The sequence below is a fragment of the Alexandromys fortis genome, unplaced genomic scaffold, assembly GCF_014885135.2.
Source record: "Alexandromys fortis isolate MF-2015 unplaced genomic scaffold, M_Fortis_MF-2015_v1.1 scaffold_2_26212498_36691700, whole genome shotgun sequence".
NCBI lineage: Eukaryota > Metazoa > Chordata > Mammalia > Rodentia > Cricetidae > Alexandromys > Alexandromys fortis.
In genome coordinates this window covers 6,809,123-6,817,853 of record NW_026067931.1, presented here as the reverse complement: position 1 = coordinate 6,817,853, position 8,731 = coordinate 6,809,123, and positions in this window count along the sequence as shown.

Below are 8,731 nucleotides of genomic sequence, written 5' to 3'. Positions count from 1 at the left end.
TGCATTCGCTTCTCATAGGATCGCTCAAAAGGCCCTCAGTTTTAGTTGTCCTTCCCAGTATTTCCTCCTTTACCCACCCCTTCCTTTCACTTCCCATTTGATCCTCCCATTCCAGTCATCTCCTTCCTCCACCCATAACAACCTCTTCTCTTTTCCATTCCCAAGGAGATCCATCCCCCACCTACACTAATCCCTTACTCTATACTTAACCTCTGTGGTTATATGGATTTTAGTCTGCTTATTAAATATTTAACAGCTGACATACACATATAAGAGAATATATATCATACTTGAATTTTTGGGTCTAGGTTACCTCACTCAAGATTATCTTCTTCTAATTCCATCCAATTACCTGTAAATTTTTTAATTCCATTTTTTTAGCAGCTGAGAAATATTCTTTAGTATGAATATATCACATTTTCTTTATTCATTTGTCTATTGATGGATATATAGTTTGTTTCTAATTTCTGACTATTATGAATAGAGCACCAACGAACATGTTTGAGTAAGTGTCTCTGGAGTAGGATGAAGAGTACTTTGGGTATATGCTATGCCTGAGAGTGACATTGTGCTTTGAATAGACATGGCCCCCATAGACTCATGTGTTTGAATACCTGGCCTATGGGGGGGGGCACTATTATGAGGTGTGGCCTTGTTGGAGGAACTATGTCACTATGTGTCACTATGGGGGCAGGCTTTGAGGTCTCATATGCTAAAGCTATGACTTAGTGTAGGACATTCTTCACTTTGCTATACAATGAAACTTTGCCTTGTCTTAGAAAAAAAGAAGAAAAGAAAAGAAAAAAAAAGTTGAAACTAAGAACTTCTCTTTCTAGTTCAGAAAGTCTAGTACAAGTTGTTTCAACTCCTCATCATTTTGGAATGTTCTTGTATACTACTAAATTCAGATTCCCAGATAACAGGACAAGAATTATACAGCTTAAACACTCAATTCTATAAGAAGTTAACAGCACAGTCTCATACCTATCTTGATGTAGGCCTATAGGAAAGACTTGGGGGAGAGGAGGTTTCTGGTCATTTCCCAATATACTGTCCAGAGGATCTGTGACATCTCATGAGCAGGGGAGTAAGGATGGGCATGCAGTAAGAAGACAGTGGGAAGTTTCATAGACACCATCTAAATCTCACCCCCTTCCTTTAGCTGTTCACAAGAGAAGACACTTTCTGTTGAAAACCCTTTGAGATGCTTAAGAGCCCCTCAATAAACACCAATTCCTCTTAAGTCATGTTGCCAGCTTGTTTTCCTTTATCGTTCTTTATGTGGGTCCAGGATGTGTTTGTCATAAATACCTGGGTGAGTAAGATTATGAAATGTAGTCAGAAAAGCCAGTGATTATTCCTAAACTCTTCTTGGTCACATTGAAATGCTTCACAAGGTGCCTACATTCCATTTCAATTGATGCCATCAGTCCGGTGTCTATTTCCTCAGTGACTCCGCCATACCCTCTATTTCAAGAGAAGTCAGTCAGGTTATGGATTTGTTAGTAATAAGAATTGCCGAGGAGCCATTTGTGGATGAGAGGAGCAATGCAAATTTTCATGAAAAGTAATAAGAAGATAATGAGCATCCTTTTCGCCTCTGAGAAGTGAATGACTCTAAACCCCCCTAAGCAGCACTTAACCTATTGTATTAAACAGTAATGCACAGATATTAGAAGTGTTGATGTCAGCTTTTAGAATCTAGTAGCATCAAAATGTCATTTCAAAGTTAAGTTCTTCAAAGTGTTCTTTGACAAGTGTCCTTCCACAATATTCTTTTTCTACGACGACAGAGCTGTAAGCCTCAGAAGAAGAATTTTTCTATGTGTTAACGGTTTGTTCATTGGCTCATTCTGGAGTGTGAGCTAGAGAAAAGGGAAGTGTCATAAATGGGTTTTTAGCTCCTATGGGTTTTCCACTGCAGCGACTCTTGCAGATCCTAGTAAACTGGCATTCAGCTAGCTGCTGAGGGAACTTCATCAGTAAGCGGATTCCAGGCTTCACACAGAGTTTCTTCAGCACAGCCTCCCTGGGAAGGGAACTGTTTGTTTTCTGAGGTATGACAGAGAAAGCCTTGGCACAGTAGCCCCAGTCTCACAAGCACCATCTTCCCAGTCTCTTGCTCCACAGAAGGAGCCCCTGGGCAGCATGGTGCGTTCTCTCCCCAGCCTCTCTCTACAGAAGGAGTTCCTGGGCAGCATGGTGCGTTCTTTCAGGAGAGTGAGAAAGTGGAGACCGGATGAGAACAGCCTGACAAGCTTTCATTCCTGGAGACGATTTCAGGATGAGGAGATGCTTACTAAGTATGGTTTACTTGAGTTGACTTCGGGTCGCTTTCTGAGAAGCACCGGCTAACTGAAAGGTGATTTTCGCTGTGTGCTCTGGAGAACTGTGGAGCCTGGTGAAGAGAAGACCAGAGGAAGTGACATCAGATATCCTGTACCAGGAGCTTTCCCTCCTTCTTGGAGAAAACATCATTAGTCAGTCACAGCACTGAAGACCTGCTCTTCTCAAGGAAGCAACCCACAAACCACAACACAACCACCTAAGGGGCTCGTACATGCAAGATGAGCTCCATTCACCAGGCCAGCCTTGGCTTTGGGTGTCAAATGAAAGGAAACACTTGTTTTCCTTTGTAAGCTGGTTGGTCTAATACTCTAGAAGGAAGGAAGGGAGAATGCCAGGATAAGGATCAACTATAACTCCCTTCTGCAGTGGGCTTTGCCACTTCTCTCTTATGTTTCCTTTGTTTCCATGGTTACCCATGGCAGTGGGCATTGTCATCACGCCTTTTCCCTTTCAGATGAAGACACTGGGACTCAGAGAAAGGATTCTTTTTTTTTTTTTTTTTAAGCAGAGCACTTGGAAGGAGCAGACCTGACGACAAGTCTAGTCTTCTGGTTCCAAATCGCAGATCCATTTTTCTAAGCCATTTCCAAAAGTGGGAGATGTCTTTAAAGACTTCCTTATTTCACATTTATCTTTTATTTATGGGGAGCAATAATAGTTTTGTACTGTGGACATGGTCTAAAAAATCCTCCTCTAAGATAAATAATGTATAGAAACTGAGACTGAATTAAAGAAAGTAATAGTTTAAATATGTACAAACTATGACAAATGGCCTTGCATTGAGTACATCTTCTTATTGGTGATTCAAAGAAAAACAATTTCAAATAGGCGGTGTTTACTGCACCCCTTAAAGCACATGCTAAAGAGGTAGTAGCCGAATGTAGTCACACTGGTAGAGAAAAAGCTCTGTCGGGCCTGTGGGCTTCGGCTGCTACAGTGTTGGGAGACCCTCTCTGTGTTAATCAGTGCTCTCAAGCTCCAAAGTGAGTTTTCTGCTCTGTAATCTGAGATCACAGTTGGTAATTAACAAGTGTCTGCCCTACACTTCATTCCCTCCAGGTTAGGGTCTGGGCTTTTAATAGTGACAATTAACTAACATACACAATTAAGTTGTGCAAAATAAACTGAGAGAAAACCGAGGAGAAAGCAAGGATCCAGCTTCCTTTCCCAAACATCCTAAGACGGTAGAAAGAAAGGGTGTGTGGGCCGGGGAACAAACACTGAACAGCACGCAGTTTTCCCACAACACTTTTAAATAACTTGATATTCAGACGTCCTCATTACCTGGAAAGGTAACTTACTCTTACACCCAGTGACAGCTGATGGGCACCACACAACTTTCCAAAACAAAGTTGTTAAAATATCAATATCAGAGTACCCCTCTAAAGATTTTTGTTGTTTTGGGTCAGGGTTTTGTGTGTGTGTTTGTTTGTGGTTTTTAGAGGAATTCTACCAACATCAAGCCATGTTTGGCCATTATCATCTGCTGCTGTTATCAGCAAATGGCACCACCGTGCCTCCTGAGTTCTAAGGCATACTCCCCCAATAAACACACACACCAGCCTTTCTGAAAATAGATTACTCCTTACACCGCCATTCAATGTGCTCTTTCATTTTCTTTCCTCATTGCATCTCATTCCTGATTTCCCCTTTGAAATGGAGTAAAAATAATATTCACGAGTGTTTACAGGAATTGGGGTTCTATCATAAATTTAGGAAAACATAATCAGTCAGGGATGGTGTTGCACACATTGAATCCCAGCACTGGCAAGGCAGAGGCAGACATACCTCTGAGTTAGAGGTCAGTGTGAGCCACCAAAACTAACCAGGGTTACATGGTGAGACCCTGTCTTGGAAGAAAAAAGAGAAAGGAGGGGTAGAGAAGAAGGAAGGAAAACACAATCAAAGATGAGCCTTTCTACATATTATGATCTTTCTTTCAAGTCCTTTTCCCACACACCCACACATTCCATCTGGGCTGGATTGTCTGATGTCAGCTTGACAAAAGCTAGAGTTATCTGAAAGGAGGAAACTCAATTAAGAAAATGAGATCCAGGGGGCTGGAGAGATGGCTCAGTGGTTAAGAGCATTGCCTGCTCTTCCAAAGGTCCTGAGTTCAATTCCCAGCAACCACATGATGGCTCACAACTATCTGTAATGAGGTCTGGCGCCCTCTTCTGGCCTGCAGACATAGACACAGACAGAATATTGTATATATAATAAATAAATAAATATTAAAAAAAAAAAAAGAAAATGAGATCCGGCTGTAGGGAATTTTTGTCAAAAGTCACCTTTTTAGGGGTGACTTCTGACACAATCCACCCACGGCAGGTTTATACATTCCAGGGTAGGGGCATGAGGGTTAGAATGTTGGGTAGGAGGAACAGAGATATGAAAAAAAAAAAAAAAACATAGAGACATAGGATTGTACTGGGGGGGGGCAACTAAGTAAATATTGAATTCTGAGTTCGCCCATGTTTATTTTTTCATACACTTTTATACCCCAATACAAAAGGGAGGAAGAAGGAAAAAGATTGCTTTAACATGACACAAAGGACAACCAGAACAATCACATGTTTCAATACTTGAGACAGCAAGCCATTATTTCCTGAGTATCTGGTATTTGGGGCCGTGAACACACCCTAGACCAAGTATCCTGTAGGCAGCCACTCCCTATGTCAAACCTCTTACTTTAAAAGAAGGAGCACAGTTCAAATATGCTTGAACTCTCTAACCTTTGGTCAGGGTGGAGCAGATCTTAACTTCCAAAACACCAAGCAACCGCACCCTAACTCGGGATATTTTGTTTTCTAGCCACACCTGCTGTCAACAACTTTGAAAGAACAAAAGTAAGCTCAAACTCTTTGACCATCAGACAAGGTAGAACAAGCTCACAGCTGTGTGTGTCCCGACACATTTTGTAGACAATTAGTGATTGATGTTAAAGGGTCCAGTTCACTGTGGGTGGTACCATTCCTGGACTGGTGGCCCTGGGTTCTATAAGAAAGCAGGCTGAGCAAGCCATGAGAAGCAAGCCAGTAAGCAGCAGCCTCCAACCACCTATATATCAGTTCCTAACTTCAGGTTCCTGCCCTGTTTGAGTTTCTGTTCCTGCATCCTTCAGTGAAGGAACACAAAGCAGAAGTGTCAAATGAACCCCTTCCTCACCAAGTTGTATTTGTTCATAGTATTTCATTGCAGCAATGCTAAGCAATACATAACTAAGGCACTGCCTTAAGGATAGAGCCCAGAGATCCATGGGTGTGAGGCAATCACTCAACCACCGAGCTATAGCTCAAGCACTCAGAAACTTTTGTTTTTAAACTATTAAATATTCACGTTAAGTCAAGAAAAACACACTCCAATAAGAAACCAAGCAAGTGGAAAGAAAAATATTTCAATAATCAAACAACGGCTACTACGGTCCAAAGGTTAGAGTCATACTGTCAAAAAGAGTAGAGCACAGAGAGCCAGAGGTTCACAGGTTGATTGACCCAGTCAAGGCTCATCTGTCTTTAATCAGAATAATTCCGTTTTTTAAGTGTGTTAGGCCGCAAGGTCATAATGTTCCTCTTGATGCTGACTTCTCATGCAAATTATGAATACGCTCTCATGGTAGTGATTTATAGGGTAAGCCATTCAGCTACATGACAGAGTTACCTACAAAGAAACAATTACTCTACCTCTGGAATGCGATGTCACAGAAGGAATGGTTTCTGGGAGCTCTGATTAAGGCAGCTTAAATTTTATGCAGTATAAAATTCCTAAGCAGACAAAGCTAATCTTGTTAGTTTGTCAAGATAGTGGCTGTTTAATGAGAAGGGTCAGGATAGTGATGGAGAAAAGAGATTGCATGTCTTCCTGAAGCAAATAAGGCTTTAATTTATTTTTTTACCTATATTTGTTTGGGGTAGGTGAGAAGTGGTTGAATGCGCACACCACTGTGCACAAGTCTAGGTCAGAGGACCAGCTGCAGGAATAAATTCTCTCTTTTTACCATGTGGGCCCTGAGAACTGAACTTCAGCTGGCAGCAAGAACCTTTACCCACTGAGCCATCTCAGCAATGTTATTTTTCCTGACTTGGGGGTGACTGCCCATGTGTGTGGCATTGTGACATCCAAGAACTGTGTGCCTACACATTGTGTACTTTCTTTTAGGTGTGCTATATTCTCTGAATTAAAAAGAGGTTTAGGAAGTTAAAAGGGTGTGCTGCTCTTTCAGAAGACATTAAGTTCAGTTCCCAGAATCCACACTGGGCAGCTCACAACCATCTGCAACTGCAGTATCAGGGAAGGCTGCTTCCTCTTCCAGTCTCTGTGATCATCTGTACTCAGGTGCATATTCTTGTATGCAGACACAACACACACACATAATTAAAAGTAAAGTGAACCCTAGACATAGATTTTAGAAATAAAGACAACAGTCAATGACTTCCTATGATAGTATTTGTTGGCCAGATTTGGTGAGCTTCACATAAACTATACTACTGACTTTGATATTACATTGACTAGGAGGAAATGTTGATCTGAGAAGCATTAATCTTGATAGTCTCCAAGGTCATTATCTGTTCTCTAGCATTATCAGAATAGAATACATCTCCATATAAATGACAATTTTGGTCATTATCAAAGAATAGCTGTAAGCACGAACATAAGGAATATTGATTTCATGTTGTAATGATGTTTCTATTGATATGAGATGGTTTTTGAAAGATTAGTTGCTGCCTGGCATGCATAATTGGCCCTAGAACTGAGCTATTTGGAAATGTGTTAGCTTTCCCTTACCATAACAAAATACCTGATATGATTAGTTTCTCAAGAGAAGAGATCTATGTGGGCTCAGTTTTGTGACGTGCTCGTCTGTGGTCAACTGCCTGATGGCTTTGGGCATCTAGTAGAAATACATCTGCAAACAAACCCAGTCATGACCTGAATCCCTTCCTTAGGTTCTACCTCTCAAAAGTTAGACCCATCTTCCAACAGTGGTTCAACTTGTTTCTAAAGTTTGAAAGGAGCCTAACGGTGGGTAAATCAAATAACCATGCTCTTGTGCTGAAGCAGAAGAGGCCTGTGCTTGAACTACTCCAGAAATGGTTCAGATGAAGCTAACTAAAATCCATCCTGGATGGTGCATAAATGAAACCTTTTCCTAAAAAGCTCTGCTGCAAAGAGCAGTTTCTGATTGTACTGATTCCTCCAGCAGCATAAGGTACTGAGAGAGATCTGCAGGCTGTGTGCTAGGGTCGCCACTCATTACCAAAGAGTGAATAACTGCAAAATTAGGCTCCCCCACAGGCTTCGCTCTTTCTTGAAAGCAGTCCTACCAAAATAAGAGTCAGAATGAAATCTACATTTTAAGGAAAATCTTGATTTATTTCATTTCTTTCCAGCTTCAGATCTATCATTTTCAGAAGTTTCTCTTTTTGGCAGCTGTCAGGACATTTTCTCAGCATGGGATGGGGGCTTCAGAAGGGAAGCCGCCCGTTTCTGTTCCTGTCTTAGACTTAACAGAGGAACCAAGCAGCGAGGGAAAGAGGAAATACAACACTTAAAGAAGCCATTGCGTGTCCACTCTTGGCACAGGAACATGGAGTACCTGAGTGGCCTCTTTGGCCCATCCTTGAGCATCCCACGACAGAATTTATCACCACAGCTGCCTTGATGCAGCTCTGACTGTCAGAAGTCCTCATGTTGAGATGGTAAATCTCTTACCTTTGACACTCTGTACGGTAACCTCAGAGACATACAGACATGCACTGTACCACAAAGTCAAACCTGTCACTCAGAAAAGTGGCCCTCAAGTACAGTTCTTATGTCAGACTGGGGAAGTGGGTACAGGAGACGGGACCATCATTGTTTGGTTATGAACTTGCATCAATTTTGTATTTAGAATTATTAACTATGTAACAATGTTTGGTTATCCAAAACTTAGTATGGCAGTGTTTTATATTAAATATACTAGTTAAAACTGGAGCGCTAATAGCTCAGTTAATAAAGTACCTTAGTTTGATCACCCCAAAGTCGTGTTAAAGAAAATCTAGGCTTAACAGTGTGTTCTTAAAATCCCAGTGCTGTGGACGAGAGAAAAGTGTATCTTGGGGGCTCACTGGTCACTCAGACTGTGTGGCAAGTTCCATATAGTGGTATATTATTTGTGTTTTAATAAATAAAGCTTGCCTTAAGATCATAGGGCAAAGCAGCCACTGGTCAGTCATACAGGCCAGAGAGTAGTGGCATACACCTTTAATCCCAGACAGAGGCAGACAGATCTCTATTAGTTCAAGGCCACCCTGGGCTACACAAGATTGAACTGGTCTAAAAAAGAAACAAGAGCTCACACAAAGGTGAGCCCAGTACTTGGGATCATACACCTTTAATCCCA